The 16,103-nt window shown below is 45.8% G+C and overlaps 1 protein-coding gene across 1 annotated transcript in view; it reads right to left on the bottom strand.

The window, feature by feature from the left end:
- Positions 1-16,103, bottom strand: part of SCCPDH (saccharopine dehydrogenase (putative)) — a 168,697-nt gene that overhangs the window by 89,071 nt on the left and 63,523 nt on the right. The gene's annotated exons all lie outside the window — the stretch shown is intronic.

The raw sequence follows: 16,103 nt of genomic DNA, 5'->3' as shown, positions 1-16,103 counted from the left end.
TAATTTACCAGGAGATTAACAAAGCAAATTGGCTGTATGATAACCCCTAGAATCAATAGTGCTAGATAGCTAGATCTCTCAATAAGAAATGCCCAACCATCAGATCTCTGGAATATGATTTTTACAATTGAAATTGTTAGTCATGATACATGAGGATCACATTATAATGCAAAAGAAAAAAAATCCTATTCTTTTAATCAGGATCATAATTATTTAAATCTCCCATTAACCGTCCATCAGAAGCGAAAACTAATTAGACTCTGGGTCTCATTTTGTCCACTTCTAGCCCTTATATCACAAGAATACTGTAGAAAATTATCTATGGGTATACAGACATTATCCGCAGCCCACTGTTTTGTTCTATTTAAGTGCAGGTGTAATGTGGGTCTAAATGACCACAAAAAAAACTGAAGGATATGCTCTAAGCCAGCAAAAGATGGTAGGTTTTTTCATCGGGCAGCCCTTCATCTCATCATATATGACACGGATGGGCTTACCACCTTGTGGAAGATCTTCGATCCTACTCATTTTCTAATGCTACTGCATGTTAAAATGAGACCTGCAAATGTGAAAAATACTAAAACCTGCAAATGTGAAAAATACTAAAATTACCTTTTGGTAAACCAGATCAGTTTTAAGGATTCAACCATCTAAAAATATAAACACGCATTTACAATGCAATGGTCTCGGCATTGGTAAAGTTCGAGCTATTGGCATTGCTCATGACATTATTTTTGTTTATGTTTTTGTTTTTAAAACATTTAAAGAAACGGCATTGTTATTTACAATGTCAATAGCTTAATCACTCTCAAATGCGAGACCTATTGCATTTGCACCCACACACAGAGCCACCTACACAAACACTGATTAAGCTATTGACATTGTAAATAACAATGCCGTTTCTCTACATGTTTTAAAAACAAAAATAATGTCATGAGCAATGCCAATAGCTCTAACTTTAACAATGCCGAGACCGTTGCATTGTAAATGCTTGTTAAAGTTAGAGCTATTGGCATTGTTCATGACATTATTTTTGTTTAGGTTTTTAAAACATTTAAAGAAACGGCACTGTTATTTACAATGTCAATAGCTTAATCACTCTCAAATGCGAGACCTATTGCATTTGCACCCACACAGAGCCACACACAAACAGAGCCACCCACACACACAGAGCCACCCACAGAGCCACTCACATAGAGCAACCCACACACAAATAGAGCCACCCACAGAGCCACCTACACACACACACACACACACACACACACACACACACACACACACACACGCAGTAGCCCACTGACCTATTTACATTATGTGCACTTTGTGATCTGCATGGTACATGTTCTTTGCTGCAGGCACATTAACCCTATGTGCTACCTTTCCAGGAGTCAAAACTTCCACTAGACAAAACTCCGATCTCACTCTAGGAAGAACATTAAACACCAGAGTCAGTATGACATACAGTATACTGTATTTCAGCAATCTGGCACCCCCTACTTAAAGTCTCACCTTGCTCTTAACAGTCACATGGAAAGCCTGCAAGGTTTGCACCCTAATAGGTCTCCCACCCTCTGTAACTCGACAGCCCTTTATTTGAGACTGGAATTAATTTTCCGTTAATACTCCTTTCACAGACGTCTTCTGTTCGTATTCACGGGAGAGCGTCGATTTTTTTTTAGGTCTGGCTTGAGTGCAACTGTCACCCGACCTTTTAACCAGTCATTTTCAACATCTTACACCACTCCTAGATTTTCCAACAACCGTACTACAAGTCCCACAGTGCACAGCCCCAAATACCAGCTTCCCAATGCTTTACGGGGAGGTCGAAAAAAAAACTCAAAACGACTGTGCAGACCCCATTCTGGAGGCGTATAGATGGGGGCAGATGGAAGGCCTCTTCTGGGGTGAAGGCAGATACAGCGAACTGTCTCAGGCAAGGTATGGAAATACGAGTTCTCACTATGGTGGAGGAAACATGGGGACCCCTCTCTGTAGCGGAGGAAGATTGTGTGGTCTCCTCTGTAGCGGTGACCTCCCATTTTGGGGTGCTCTGTACGAGTTCACAAGGTAACCACCTCGCCCCGTGTCATCGCTGGGCTTTCTTTTTACAAATCATTCTCACCAAGTGCGAGAGTTCACTGGAAGCAAGCTAAGTACAGAGAACGTAATAAGCTGTCAAATAAGCTGAGGCCTGTAAACACTGTACCTAAACAACACGAAGAGAGGTTGAAAACCCCTCCCCCTGGATGCAGATACAGGGTTTCCCCTAAAATGGTCCGGTAGGAGGCCTCAAACATAGTGTGGATACATACAACTACAACACAGTGTGTCGGGTACGTGCATCGATTCATTTATGATAAGAGCAGATAGCTCATATGAAGTGGGACTGAGAAACCGTGTGTAGATGCGCGGTGCAGCTAAGATGAGTGGGACAGTTTTGGTAAAAGCTGGGCAGTTGTTATGAGGGCGAGGCAGGTCAGAAGAGGAAGGGGGCAAGTGAGAAGGAGGGTGGGAGAGTTGTGGGAAATCTGCGACAACTGCGGAGATGGTAGTCCACTAGTGAAGAAGTGTGACAATTACGGTGGGTGTGGGACAGTTGTGAAGAAGCTGCGACAGTCGCGGAGAAGGTAGATCAGTTGTGGAGAGGTAGGACAGCTAGAGCGTGGCACATTTTGTGGAGAGGTAGTACAGTGGTGGAGAGAGTAGTAGTTAAATTGGGTACGGAGAGTGTGATAGAGGTGGGACAGTTGAGGTGCGTGTGGGATAGTTATGGGGTGGGTGAAGGAGCTGAGGTGAGTCGGGTATAGTTGAGGTTAGTGTGGGACAGGTGAGGAGCGGGTGGGGCAGTTGAAGTGAGTGTGGGGGCAGTTAAGGCGAGTGGGGGACAGATGTGGGGCGGATGGAACAGCTAAGGTGAATATGGGACAATTGTGGGCCGGAGGGGGCAGTAGAAGTGTGTGCTGTGCCAGTTGCGGTAGTGTGGTCTGCCGCCCGCGGCATGTGCGTGCAGGGGCCCCGGGATGCTGAGGTGGAGCCCAGAGCGCACACACCGGTACCCGCTGGGGTTGCTCTCCCACCTCACCTGGGGGCCGCCGGCCGGGGCCCTGCCGCCCTCTCGCGGCCTCCCGCGGGGTCTTCATGCCGCTCGCTGGGCCGGGACAGGAGCCCGCTTCGAGCCCTCCTGGTCAGAGCCAGGCGCTCTTTCCCAGGGGGCTGCCTTTGCTTCCTGTATCCCTCCAGAGCCCGCCTCTCCCGGCCCCGCTACTTCCGGTTCAGGCCGGCTGAGGGCGAGGTAGAGGAGGGGCTTCGGGAGAGAGAGAGGAAGGGCCTGGGGTGGAGGGAGGGCCTGTAGCTGGAGAGAGGAAGGGCCTGCGAGTAGCGGGAGGGGTTTCATGAGAGAGAAGAAAGGTCTGGGGTGGAGGAAGGGGCTTCGGGAGAGAGAGGAAGGGTCTGGGAGTGGAGGTAGGGTCAGTGGGTGGAGAGAGGAGGGTCTGTGGCTGGAGGGAGGGCCAGTGGGTGGAAAGAAGAAGGTTCTGTGACTGCTGTTTATATAGTGCGTACTTTACTCGAAGGTGTCACAGCGCTTTACAATATAACCAGTTACATTACATAGGACTGGACGCCTCCTTACAATATACCCAGTTGCATTACATAAGGACTGCATATTTAAATAGATAACAAGTACTGGCAAAACTGTTGCCTTACCTGGCGAGAGCCATGAACACCACCGCCTTTCTCCGAGGCGAAGCAGAAATGCCTCGGAGAAAGGCAGCGGTGGTTTCGGATTCGGGGGTGTGTTCTCCTCTTGTCATTGGCTGGAGGACATAATTAGAAAAGTTGCAAAAAACACACCCCCGAATCCGAAAAGGATGGGGCCTGTTCGGAGTGACGGACCTCTTCTCCAATGGCTGGCCAGCATTCAAGAGGCCAGCCAATGGAGAAGAGGGGAGAAGAGGGGCGGGTTCAAGCCACTCTTCTCCAAGTCATTATATCTCGCGAGCGAGACTGCGCAAGTGCAGCCTTCGCTAGCCGAGACCTAAACAAACTGGAATACAATATGCCAAATCATCTGCCCTAGTGGGTCAACATGCTTCGGTCACATACCAATGGCCTAAACTAGCTCCATGGCATTCATCCAGATGAGGTCCCTCTTCTTGATTCTGTACACTGCCCTAGTTATTTGTCCACAGGGAATAGTAGGTTAGAGAAATATAACTATGTGGTGGACTAGGTTCTGGTAAGGATTGAGAACATTCTTTCATTCTGATTGACTTCATCTTCCCAGTACAAATTCAGATATTGTGCTGCAGAAGGAAGTAGTATGGGAGTTGGAGAGGGTAGCTGAGGTTTAGGGAATAGCTAATTCAAGCTCTTGTATTAGAGTAAAGCAGCCACAACCATGAGCACTTTCATAAAGAGGACTGAAGCAGTTGTCATTCCAAATGGTAGTGCCACTATGAGGTAGTGCTGTGGCCCAGCCTTGCACCTCAGATAACGTCTTTCGACGAGAAGAATTTGAATAAGAAACAGAAGCCTTGAAGACCAAGGGAGGCTAATTAGTCTCCTGCATGGAGGGTTAGAAGGTCTTGTTACAAGGAAAGCAATTTGAACTTTTCCTGGATATGAATAAATTTAGAAGGTGAATATCCAGAATGGGTCTCAAATCGTCTTTGTTCTTAAGGACCAAAAAGTCAAAGGAATACAATAACGTGCTCCTTTCTTACATAAGCACCACTGTTATGGCCCCTTGGATTAATGGGCCAAGGATTTATGCCTCAAATCGAGGTGAGCGCTCAAAGCAGATCCTAGTGGAAAGAAGGCAGCCAGAGGGAGGGAAATGACTGGCAGAGCATAGCCATTGTAGATCAGATGGATGCCTAGCGATTTGTTGTGAATACCTCCCAATTGGTGGAAAAATGTAAATACTTCCAAAAACTAAAAGGTAGATATGTGAGGTGGGGCCAGAGAGGGGCAGCAGAGCTAGTGGAGGATAGAAGTGACTTTATCTGCTGTTGATGATGATGTCCCCTACATCCACTACTGACCCAAAAGGAGGGGGAATAGCAGCTGGGAAGGCCGGACAGCCAAAGAAGGTTGTTTCTGCTGGGACTGACCCAGTCTTGGGCAGCCACAAAGCTTCTTGTGTGGTTGGTTAAACTGAGTGCTGGGGAAGGGAGGCCCGACAAGTGAGCGACAACTTTACTTTTTTTGTAGCGGTCCAGGTAATAGTCTGCTTTTTCTCCGAACAGCCATTCGTCATCAAAAGGCACATTCATGACTGAGGCTTGGACATCTCTAGCCAGTGGAACAAATTTAGGCATGCCGATGCAGTGCGAAAGCCATGCCCATTGACTGACCAACATTATCAAAGCTACCATGCAAGATCTGTATGGATGCATCCCCTCCTCACTAATCAAGTCTGTAAACTGTTTTTTCCTATTGACTAGCAAACTGATCAACACGTGTGGCAAATTCCCAAAAGGCATGAACATTTCAGGCAAGGAAGCGAGTCGCATTAGTAGTTCTGAGGGCTCAGCTGCCATCAGCATATGGCTTTTTGATCCATATAGTTATGTTTCTTTGATTCTCTCTCAGGAAGTGCAGTTGAGTTTTGCTTCAACAAAGACACTTGGACAGGCAGGCTTTCCAGTGATGAATAGAAGGACCAAAAGTGAGAGTCGCCTGGAGCATTCCTGGTCATCTGTGGATTGCTGGTACTGAAAATTAATATTTTATGCTTTCAACCATGACAGAATCCAAGACTGCTTCCTTAAATTGAACAAAGGGCTCTACCAGAGAGGAAGAGAGTTGGAAGATCACAGTCACAATATTGGAGTTTGAATCTTCAAAGGACAAGATAAACTGCAAGGCTTCAGCGTTTTTTCGTAATACAGCTGTAAATGAGGAAACTCCCCCTGAAGCACGTCCTCTTCTAGTGAAGTGTCCAGGCACTAACTATTTTTTAATTCTAGATATAAGGGGGTGTCATTATAATGGGAATTAATCGGCATGCTCTGTATGTTCATAAGCTTTGACAGGCATTACAAGGGCTTTGGAGTTGGAGATGAAAATCTCCTCAATCCGGGCAAATATCCGAGCCCCAGGAAAGTATTCTGATAAAGAAACATCAGAAAAGTTGGCTTTAAAATTCTCCTTTGTCACAAGAATAATTGCCTTTGACTTCAACCACATTGAGAGTGGTACTCAAGTCTGCTCTGTAGAAGGCGCTTGTGCCAAAGGCAGCTCCCACTCAACAGGGAATAGCATTTTGCCAGGCTTCATCTTTTTATTAGGCGCTGGGGCAGGAGTCCGTGGACCTACGGCATTGTATAGCTTTGGAGTCAGAGCCACAGGAGTCACGAAGCTTGCAAGAACGTGATATCCCCTTGGGAGATGGAATTGGGGGTCCTAGTTAGGGAGGGGCAGCACCACAGGGAGTATGCCAGTACTGATTTTCATGCTCTTGTCTGGAGAGGCACAATGGGGGAAAAACGATGGATTAGACTGAAAGAAAAGGCAATTGTCATGGGATTCCTCCCATCATTTTTTGTGGGTCTGATGTAACACCTAAGTGGCGGAAGATATGCCCAGATGTGGGTACCTTCCTACTGTGCCACCAGATTTAAGCTATAGCAATTTGACATGGCCTAGCAAGGCTAGAAAGGTATGGGGTCAGTTGTCTTCCTTCTGCAGGCGATGTCAAATGGCAGTAAAATGTGAATTGTTATAAGAATCAGGGTTGGTATCGATTTGCATAAGGCATGCCTCCGTCTGCAGTTAAAAAGTTAACGGAAAACAATGGGTTGGTGTATGAAAGTAGTATCTGCTTCTATGGTTACCTGCACTTTTTGCTTGATGTGAGGCTGTTTTTGACTAGTCTGAATGGGATCCTGCTAATCACGACCCCAGTCTATCGGCTTTCTCCCTAAACTGTTATGCTAGTACCTAGGTACAGTCCCAGATTGGATACTGGGGTGTCCTCATCAGTCCCTATTGTACGGTACCCACAAACCCAGGGCTTAGGTACCCCAGACAGGGATGTAGAATTCCTATAGCCCAACACCCAGAACATGTTGTTTGGGGTCAAGGGCAACAACTTTTCATGTGTATTTTGTTCTTGGGACAAGGAGGCCCAACACCCTGCAGCACAAACCCTTTGCCAACCAGTTTGCAGTACCACATTATGGATCAGGTAAGGCCACTGTCTTCAGTCAAGGTGATAGTTTTGTCTATATGTTAATGCTGTTCAAACTTATATTTATGGTTCATTAATTGAAAGCCTATATTATTAGGGTGAGCGCTCTAAGTAAATGTTGTAAGCTCTGACTGCACTGCTGACAGCGGTTCCAGTATAAAAATGTGTACACAAGTTTTCAAAGTTTAGCAATATGAGGCTATGTATAATGCTCCCAGCATGCTCTCCGATTTGATGCAATATTTGCAGAAGCTTGAAAGCAAGATTGATGATTTTTTTCTTTAAAAAAAATAAAGTTTTCAAATAAACATTTTATGTCCATCAACTGTTTTTGCAATTGTTTTTGCATAAAGAAAGGAAAGCAGGAAAAAAAAACGTTTAGCTAAACCACTGTAAAATTTTAGGTACCATTTCTTTGCAGCATTATTTAGTAACGTGTTGATGCATGCTAGTATTTCCCCAAAAATATTCATAAATGGAAAATCAGTGTAACCAGTTTCATTAAGATTATGGGAAACAAAAAAACAAGCATTGGCAAAGCCAGTAGTTCTGAAATTGGTGGTCAGTTTTTAGTTTTGTCAATGTCTGACTTGTTTTGGCATGGTTTTTGTAAAACCTTATTGGTGTGGGAGCTGTCGGGCCTTCACCATTATAACAAACATTGGCAAAAGCAAAAGTTGTTTTGGGTCTCAAAAAGCACACACTGCCACAGTAGTTCCTGGCACTGAACAAAACTACTTTGTGTACCGATATGCTCCTTGTGAAAGAGCAGAATGCTGTCACTCACAGTGAAGCCAGACGATACCTAGAGAGAGACAGAATTTTAATAAACTCAAAAGGTCACTGTCAACTCCAGACCAAATTAAGGGCCCAATTATTAAAGTAAGTCTCAAAAGTGCACCCATGGTATAGGTCTTTGCATTAAGTGCAGCTACACGGCTTTCATGAATTCCCAAGAATTTACAGAAGTAGCACAAGAAACAGTACTCCTAGGAAATATTTGTGAACTGCATTTTAGTATGTGTACACCTGTTCATGAGAAAATCTTAGTGTTTGCAAGTTAACTTTCCCTCCAACCACTTTTTTCCCCAACTCTGGAAGAAGGTATACGTCGGCCATTGTCAGGAGTAAATTGGCAACATTTCTCAGTATGGGAACAGATTAGACAAGAGTTGCTGAAAATCCTTAAAACATGCAAGTTAGTAGGGTTGTACATACTCAAAAGGGCATTCTAACCCTGGAACTATTGCTTACCACTACCCTCAGCCCCAGTATGTAGATCTGCGGAAACGTGGCAACATAAGGGGATTGCAAGTATTTAAACACTTCTATGGAATGAGCATAGTCAGAGAGGCTGTATCAGATCTTTTATAAAATGAGACTGCTGCCATAATTTGTTGCCGCACTACATGGCACCAAAGGGACAAGTGGATTTTGTTACAGGACAAGTAGATTTATGAAGCAACTTGCCCCATGGACAAGTAGATATTTTATTAAATTTCACACCCCTGCCAGAGGTCTCCCATGGGCTGAAGCATGTATCATGCCACCCGACCATGCAAAATGGAACTATAGACCTGCCATTGCAGCCTGTGTTAGTTGGTCCTTGCACCACTTACTAAAGATATTGGTTTCCTATATCTAGGGTCACTGCACTTAAAACTTATAAGTCACCCCTATAGCAGACCTTTTAAATCTTGAAGGCAGGGTGCTTGGTTCCAAGTGAGAGTGTGCCCCTGCATTAGCAGGACACCCCTACATTCTCCCGGGTTGTCAGTGAAGCAGCCATATACTATAAAGAGGGGCACCGCATAATTACGATATGATCATCTCAAAAACAGCTGCAACAAATCCTATCATGTTTGATATAAAAAATGTTGGAATCAGTTTGGGAGGTATGATTCTAAGCACTGGAAGAGCCCTCCGTTAGGCTCTCAGTGGTGTTCCCAGTGCCAACCTTCTAGTCCGAGACAGCACAAAATGGTTGCTGCCGACCAGAGACACATTTCTGCCCTCCTGTTGCTGAGCCAAGCTCAGGCAGAGGAAGGTGGAACAACAGGCAGCCTGTCACAGTGAGGTGTGACCACCTCCCACACAGGATTTATTGTATTGGGACCGGGTGGGTGCGCTTGCCATCGCTAGAAAGTCTGCATGAGGGGCACATTTGGTGTCCTTGTGCATAGTCCAGTTCAAACCAGTGCTGTGAGCTATTGACTCCCGCTCTGGCGCTCAACTGAACAAAGGACATGGGAGTAACCTCCCCCCTGTCCAGACCCTCCCCTGGGAGGGTCCCCTGTTTATTCCCAACCCATTCCCTAGAGTATGTAAGGGCTTACCTGGGTGTAGGTCACTAGATTCCTTGTGAGACAAGATTCAGATCAGACACCAATGTACTTCTACTGTCTGGGCACTCTGGACTTCGCTGGACTTCATTTGGGCCCAACTTAGTCTCCCTTCCAGTCTACAGCAACGTCTGTACTTGTGCATCATACAGGAACCTTCAAAGGCCTATGAAGCGTCTAAGACACTTGAAGAAATCTCTCTTGGAGTGAAGGAGCCACTTTCCTGCATTCACAAGCACCGTAACTAAGTCGACCAGTCTGCAGAGCCTGAGCTCCTCTAGACTCCGTGAGCTCTGCAACATAGGTGACTGTTTTCCACAGCTCCCAAGGCCTGCCTTGCCCTCTCACCAAGTTTGAGGCCAGTATCCCTTGTGGGAGTTGCAATAACCGAAGCCCTGTGCACTGCGTCCAGCTTGCAGTTGCAAAGGCTTGTTGGCTTCCTTCCAAGAAGATCTTCGTGCTCCAAGTAGTTCCAACCTCGAGCACCTCCAGTGACCAGAATCTTCAGCCACACTGCATCGTGAGCATCGTGGCCTGCATCTTTTGTTGAGCTGCTTGAGGTCCTCTCGCGACTCCAGTGCCTCTGGCCTGTCGGTTCCTTTGAGGGTCATACTTGTTTCTTTTGAGATCCCCTGATTACTCGGGCCTGCACTGACTCCCCTGCTGTTGGCGAGTCCCCTGATCTTGCTGGTCCCAATGTTGCTCCTTATTTGATTCCTGCGTTGGTTGCATTTGCCAAGGCTTGTTGGTGCTCCGGCCAGACACAGACCCCTCAGCACTCGAAATCCTTTGTGGGACAGCTCATACACGGTTCCTGGTCCTCACAGCTGCAGAGTCAAGGTCCTCGTCATCCATCCTGCAACACCTGACATCGGAGGGCATTCGTCTAACAAGAATCCTTGTCACTACAGAGTGACAGACTCTGTCCCCTCTGCTTGCAGGTACCTCTCATCAAGAATCTATCCTCGGACGCGTGTCATGGTGCAAGTCTGGCACGCGGCCAATGCAGCTATGGGGTGGAAGGACAGTTTGACCCGGGCGTCACCGCTATACGCGTCTGAGCGGTTGGGTTCCCTGTGGACCTCTAAGGGCTTCGAGAGGTGGGACATAATAGGTATCAGTAAAGTGGGGGATCTTTGGACGAGGGGAGGATTTAAAACGTTCGATATGCTGCAGACGGAATTCCAGTTGCAGGGCAGTGAATACTTCCGGTATTTGCAGGTCCGTCATGCGCTGGGCTCCGTCTTCACGGACGTTGCCTCCATCCCGGAATATTCCCCCCTGGAAGATAGAGTGCTGGATGGGCACGTCCCAGACAGCACGATCTCACTTATATACAAAAAGCTGATAAACGACCGCTTGGGCCTGTTGACTGCCCTGTGTGCGGCTTGGGTTGCCGACGGGCTGGAGTTGGACGACGAGGACTGGACCTCCGCGGTGGCCTCCCCGAAGGAGGTGGCCATACCGGCTCGCCTCCGCTTCGTCCAGCTCAAGATACTCCACCGGGTCTACATGACGGGGCCAAAGCTTCTGCGTATGGGCTATGCCGGAGATGGGTTATGTAAGCGTGGGTGTGGTGCTTTGGGGACCTTTATGCATATTTTGTGGGAGTGCCCGGAGGTAGAGGGGTTCTGGCGTGGTGTACATGAGGTGCTGCATCTGGTTACGCATGTGGCGCTGTTGCCTGAAGCGAGGAGATGCCTGTTGAATGTGTGGGAACCGACTGATTACTCAGCGCCGCAGACGTGGTGGGTGACTCTGGGATATATGGTAGCCAAGCGTGATATTGCTCAACTGTGGGGATCCCAGAGGCCCCCGACGGTCTCGGCCTGGAAAGAACACATGGACTGGTGCATGTTTCGCGAAAAAGTGGTGTATGTGGCGAGGGGTAAGCCTGGGACGTGGGTGAAAGTATGGGGCCCCTGGAACGCCTACCGAGGGGGTATCTGCGCGCCACCGCTGCTGCCTGATCCCTCGCCAGCCCCATCCCCTTAGCCGACTCATTCCCCCGCTGCCGGGCATTGGGTTCCCCCAGTCCTCGCTTTGCTCTCTTCCCCCTCTTCACACTTCTGTGTATAGTTGGGATCCCCCCTCTTGGGGAGCACGTGCTGCTATTTTTGATTGTGGGTTGCCTTGTGGGTGTGGTTTTAATTTTTGTTGTTCTTAATTTAAAATGAAACCGCATAATGGGGCCTGGATGATGTGGTTTTTGACATTGTTATCTACTGAGAAATGCTCCTCCTGTAATACCACGTGTTCCATGAATGTATGTCGTATGTTCCTACCATTGCTAGCGGCCGGCCGGAAGGTTGTGGGCCCATACTTGTATACTTTTAAGACCTGTAATAAACGGTTTCAAAAAAAAAAAAAAAAAGAATCTATCCTCGGATTCTACTGGACACTTAATTCTTCCACAGCGGCACTTTCCTAAAGTCCTCCATTGGGTTCGACAGCGGTTTCAGACACCACTTCACACGCATGCACCCAGCTTCCCTGGTGTAGGTAATGTGGGTACTAGGGTATCCACAGGTGGGGTAGCTCTCCAACCTTCTGTCTTCCACAAGGTATGTTCAGGGACCGCTGGAAAGGGTCCTTAATCTTTAAAAATCCAACCGGGACTTGCAAATAAGAGTTGTAAGGAGCATGCAGTCGTGTTTCCACACTGCACACGCTCTCCGTGGGGTCCCTATGTACTCACCTTGGGTGGTTCCTTGGGATCCCAGCACTTCTACGTACTCTCTTGAAACAGTCTGATCCAAGTCGCAGTTCTTATACCACTTTCTTAGTACAGATTTTGGTCCCCCCCTGGAGTCCACTGTGTATATCGTTCTATTTACTGTGTTTCTTTCCTAAAGTATTGTGTTTCTTCATGGTAGAGATATTGGAACATACTAGATAATATTACATAATAAATACATATTTTTATAAATACTCTGTGTTTCTTTTTCACTCAATCTATACTACAAGATTGCATTCTGGTAAAACAATCGGCTTTATACTCCTTGTGGACTAAGCCTGAAGGCTGCTCTCTAAAGCTACCACTTAGAGAGCTTTCTAAGGTGGTCTAAGACCTCTTAAATTACCATAAGCGTTGTCTTGACTGGTGCAGGGTGCCCACTTACATTAGTGGACATCATATACCAGGGCCAGCTTCTCACAGTTAGAATGCTACCAAGAGTGATTTCCGGTGGTTTAAACTAGCAAGCATTCCTCCCACAACGTTTTGTGTGTTTGCTGACCTAAACAGATCCCGAATAGAATGCCAGAAGGCCTCAACCTGCGCTTGAGTTAGCTATTGGACAAAGAAGCTCTGATCTTATCTCTTCAGCATAGGGATCTTATCGGCTTGAAAAGGAAGAGTCTAGCATTGCGGAACATTGTTAAGAGCCTCTGACTAGCCCCAGGAGCGGAATCATGTGCTTGAAGATAAGGACGTCTTCTTTGTATGGTGTTTTCGCCTTTTGTGGTTTTTGTTTTTAATGGGACAATCTTTTGGAACATCATTCACTAAATTTCGCTTAGGTTTCTCCCTGTGGGCATTAGCCAGAAACACCTGGCTCCTACTCCCCGATACCCCTCTGGTGCATGGAGGCTCAAGAGACGTACTACGCACACCCCTGATGAAGCATCACTCTGGGCACAACTGGAATGCCATCTCCTGAGTAGCCTGAACCTGCCTCTACCAAATTATCTTGGCATGCCTAGTCATTCCATTGCTGCAGATCCAATTGTGACTGTTGCGGGTAAAGCCTGGCATGAGGCTGACCAACCGGTGGATAGATAGCAAGCAGAATATCTAGGCTGCCTGGCATACAAAAGGTGGAACAACTACTTGATGACTGGTCCATTAAATCGTTCCTAACACTGCAGTTGGAGTATGAACTTGGGACAGCAGATCACTTACAATATCGAATACTAGCCCACGGTGCGCACTTTTATGGCTCTTTCAGCAATGGTTCTCATGACCTCCCCCATCCTCCAGGACCTACAGATATGAGGCCAGTTCCGGGGACTGGTGTCTGGATTGTATAGAGTCATCTTATATTAAGTGCACTCTGGTCCTGATGTCCACTCCATCCAATTAACATGACAGACACTCATTTGGAAAGAGTACTCTACGGTAGATTGGACATTACTACTCCTTGACCATGATAGGGTCCTTCAGGAGTGTTTATACTTCAAGCTATTGAATGACTGGAAGTTACATTTGGCTAAGCTTGTACCCCGTGGTCTCTACTGGAAATGCAGTCCTAATAATTAGAATAGATACCATATTAGCTGGACCTGCCCAGCGCTGGAAGACTACGGGACAGATGTGTAGGCCAAATTGAGTAGATATAGCCCCTCCCCCTTAACCCTCTACCACTAGCTGGTCACCGCCTACAATACATCGGAAATCCTGGTCTTAACAACTGATACACATGCTGACTGTACACAACAATTGCGAAAATCTGCATTCTATGACACTAGCGACATCCTTCCACCCTATCTTCCTCTAAATGGCTCATTGAGCTCCATAGAGTAATCAGCTATGAAAAAGTCATATAACCTTAATGACTATCTCAAAGTCTTTTCACATGTCTGGGGAACTCTATTGACTCATCTTTCTAGGGGCTACCCTCCTCGACTCATGGTCTCTGCCTGATTTGAGGTTTGCAGGGGATTCTGGGTAGGAAAACGTTGAGGGGTCCACGCAAGCCAAACCTCCCTGGACTCCCCCGGGTGTCTACTTTTCACAAATGTGTAGGTTTGGTAGGTTTCCCTACATGGCGGCTGAGCCCGGGGCCAAAAACCCAGGTGCCCTCCCTTGCAAAACCAGGTTGTTTTGTGTTAGATAATTTTGATGTCTCCACAATATGTTTTGGACCCTTCCCTGCCGTGGGCACTGGGCCCATCCACACGAATGAGGTACCACTTTTATCGGGAAACTCTGGAGAATGCGGGGTGGGTGGAAGTTTGTGGATCCAAGCAGATTCCAAAACTTTCCATCACAGAAATGTGAGGAAAATGTAGTTTTGTTTTTTACAATGTTTGTGGTTTGCAATGTATTCTGGGTAACAGAACCTGGTGAGAGCCACATAAGTCACCCCATCCTGGATTTCCCTTGGTGTCTGGTTTTCAAAAATGTATAGGTTTTCTAGGTTTTCCTAGGTGCCGGCAGAGCTAGGGTTCACAATCCACAGCTAGGCACTTTCCCCAAAAAAGGTCGGTTTTCACTGTAATAATATGGTGTGTAGACGTTGCGTTTTGGCTCGTTTCCTGTCGCTGCCACTAGGCCTACCTAAACAAGTGAGGTGCCATTTTTATTGGGACTTTGGGGAATGCGGGGGGTGGAATTTTGTGGCTCCACGCAGATTCCAGAAATTTCCATCACAGTAATGTGAGGAAAAAGTTGTTTATCTTTTTTTTTTTTTACAACGTTAGAGGTTTGAAGGGATTCTAGGTAACAGAACCTAGCGACAGACACACAAGTCACCCCATCCTAGATTCCCCTGGGTGTCTAGTGTTTACAAATGTACAGGTTTGCTAGGTTTCCCCAGGTGCCAGCTGAGGTAGGGTCGAAAATCCACAGCTAGGCACATTGCGAAAAAGGGTCAGTTTTGGCTTTCAAAAATCTGTCACACTTAGAAGTTACAGGTAAAAACGTTGGTACAAATGGCTACTTTTTCTAACTCATTTTCAATTTTTCTTATTTTTAACTGCTATTTTCTATTATAAAAACCTTGAAGGATCTACACAAATGACCCCTTGTTGAATTCAGAATTGTGTCTACTTTTTCAGAAATGTATAGCTTTCCGGGGATCTAGTATTGCTTTTACACCCATTTCTACCACTAACTGGAGGGAGGTTGAAAGCACAAAAAGTAGCAAAAATAGTCTATTTCTTAATAAAATACCCAAACTGTGAAAAATAAATAGGTTTTCTGACAAACGTCTGGCTGTCCCTAAAAGCTCGGAAGATGATGATTTCAGCACAATAAACCCTTTGTTGATACCATTTGCAGGGAAAAAACAGATACTTTCTTTTGTAGCACTTTTTCCCCATTTTTCCCAAGGCCTAGCAGCAAAAGGGTTACAATATTTTTATAATTAAATAATAATATATACTATGTTTATATGTATAATATTACATTTTATTAATTTAAATAATAAATATTTTAACATTATATATAAAAGGTGCCCAGTTTTTTGTTTTTACTGATTTTTCAGTTATAAATACAGCCAGAAAAGAGTGTGTTCCAGTCTGTATTTATTTTTAAAAGCATAAAAATACTGAAAATTGTAGTTCAGGCAAAAGCTGAACAGATAGACAACGTGGGAAGTTAAAAAACAAGATGACATTTCCTTAAATACAGGGACATGTTAACATATATGTGTAGTATAACGCTAATATGTACCTATGCGTTTAATGTTTGTTTATATGCGTCTGCCTAATTTCTGTAAACGCTACAAGGATCCACATATCAGTGCATATCTGAGAGTTACATATATGTTGTAAGATACAATTTTATTCTTGAAAATACAAAATAAATATGAATAAATACCAATAAGTATGGCTAAATACAG

This window comes from Triturus cristatus, chromosome 6, assembly GCF_964204655.1.
Source record: "Triturus cristatus chromosome 6, aTriCri1.1, whole genome shotgun sequence".
NCBI classification, from domain to species: Eukaryota; Metazoa; Chordata; class Amphibia; order Caudata; family Salamandridae; genus Triturus; species Triturus cristatus.
Note: the sequence above shows the minus strand (reverse complement) of the source record. Positions and strands in the feature narration are given on the sequence as shown.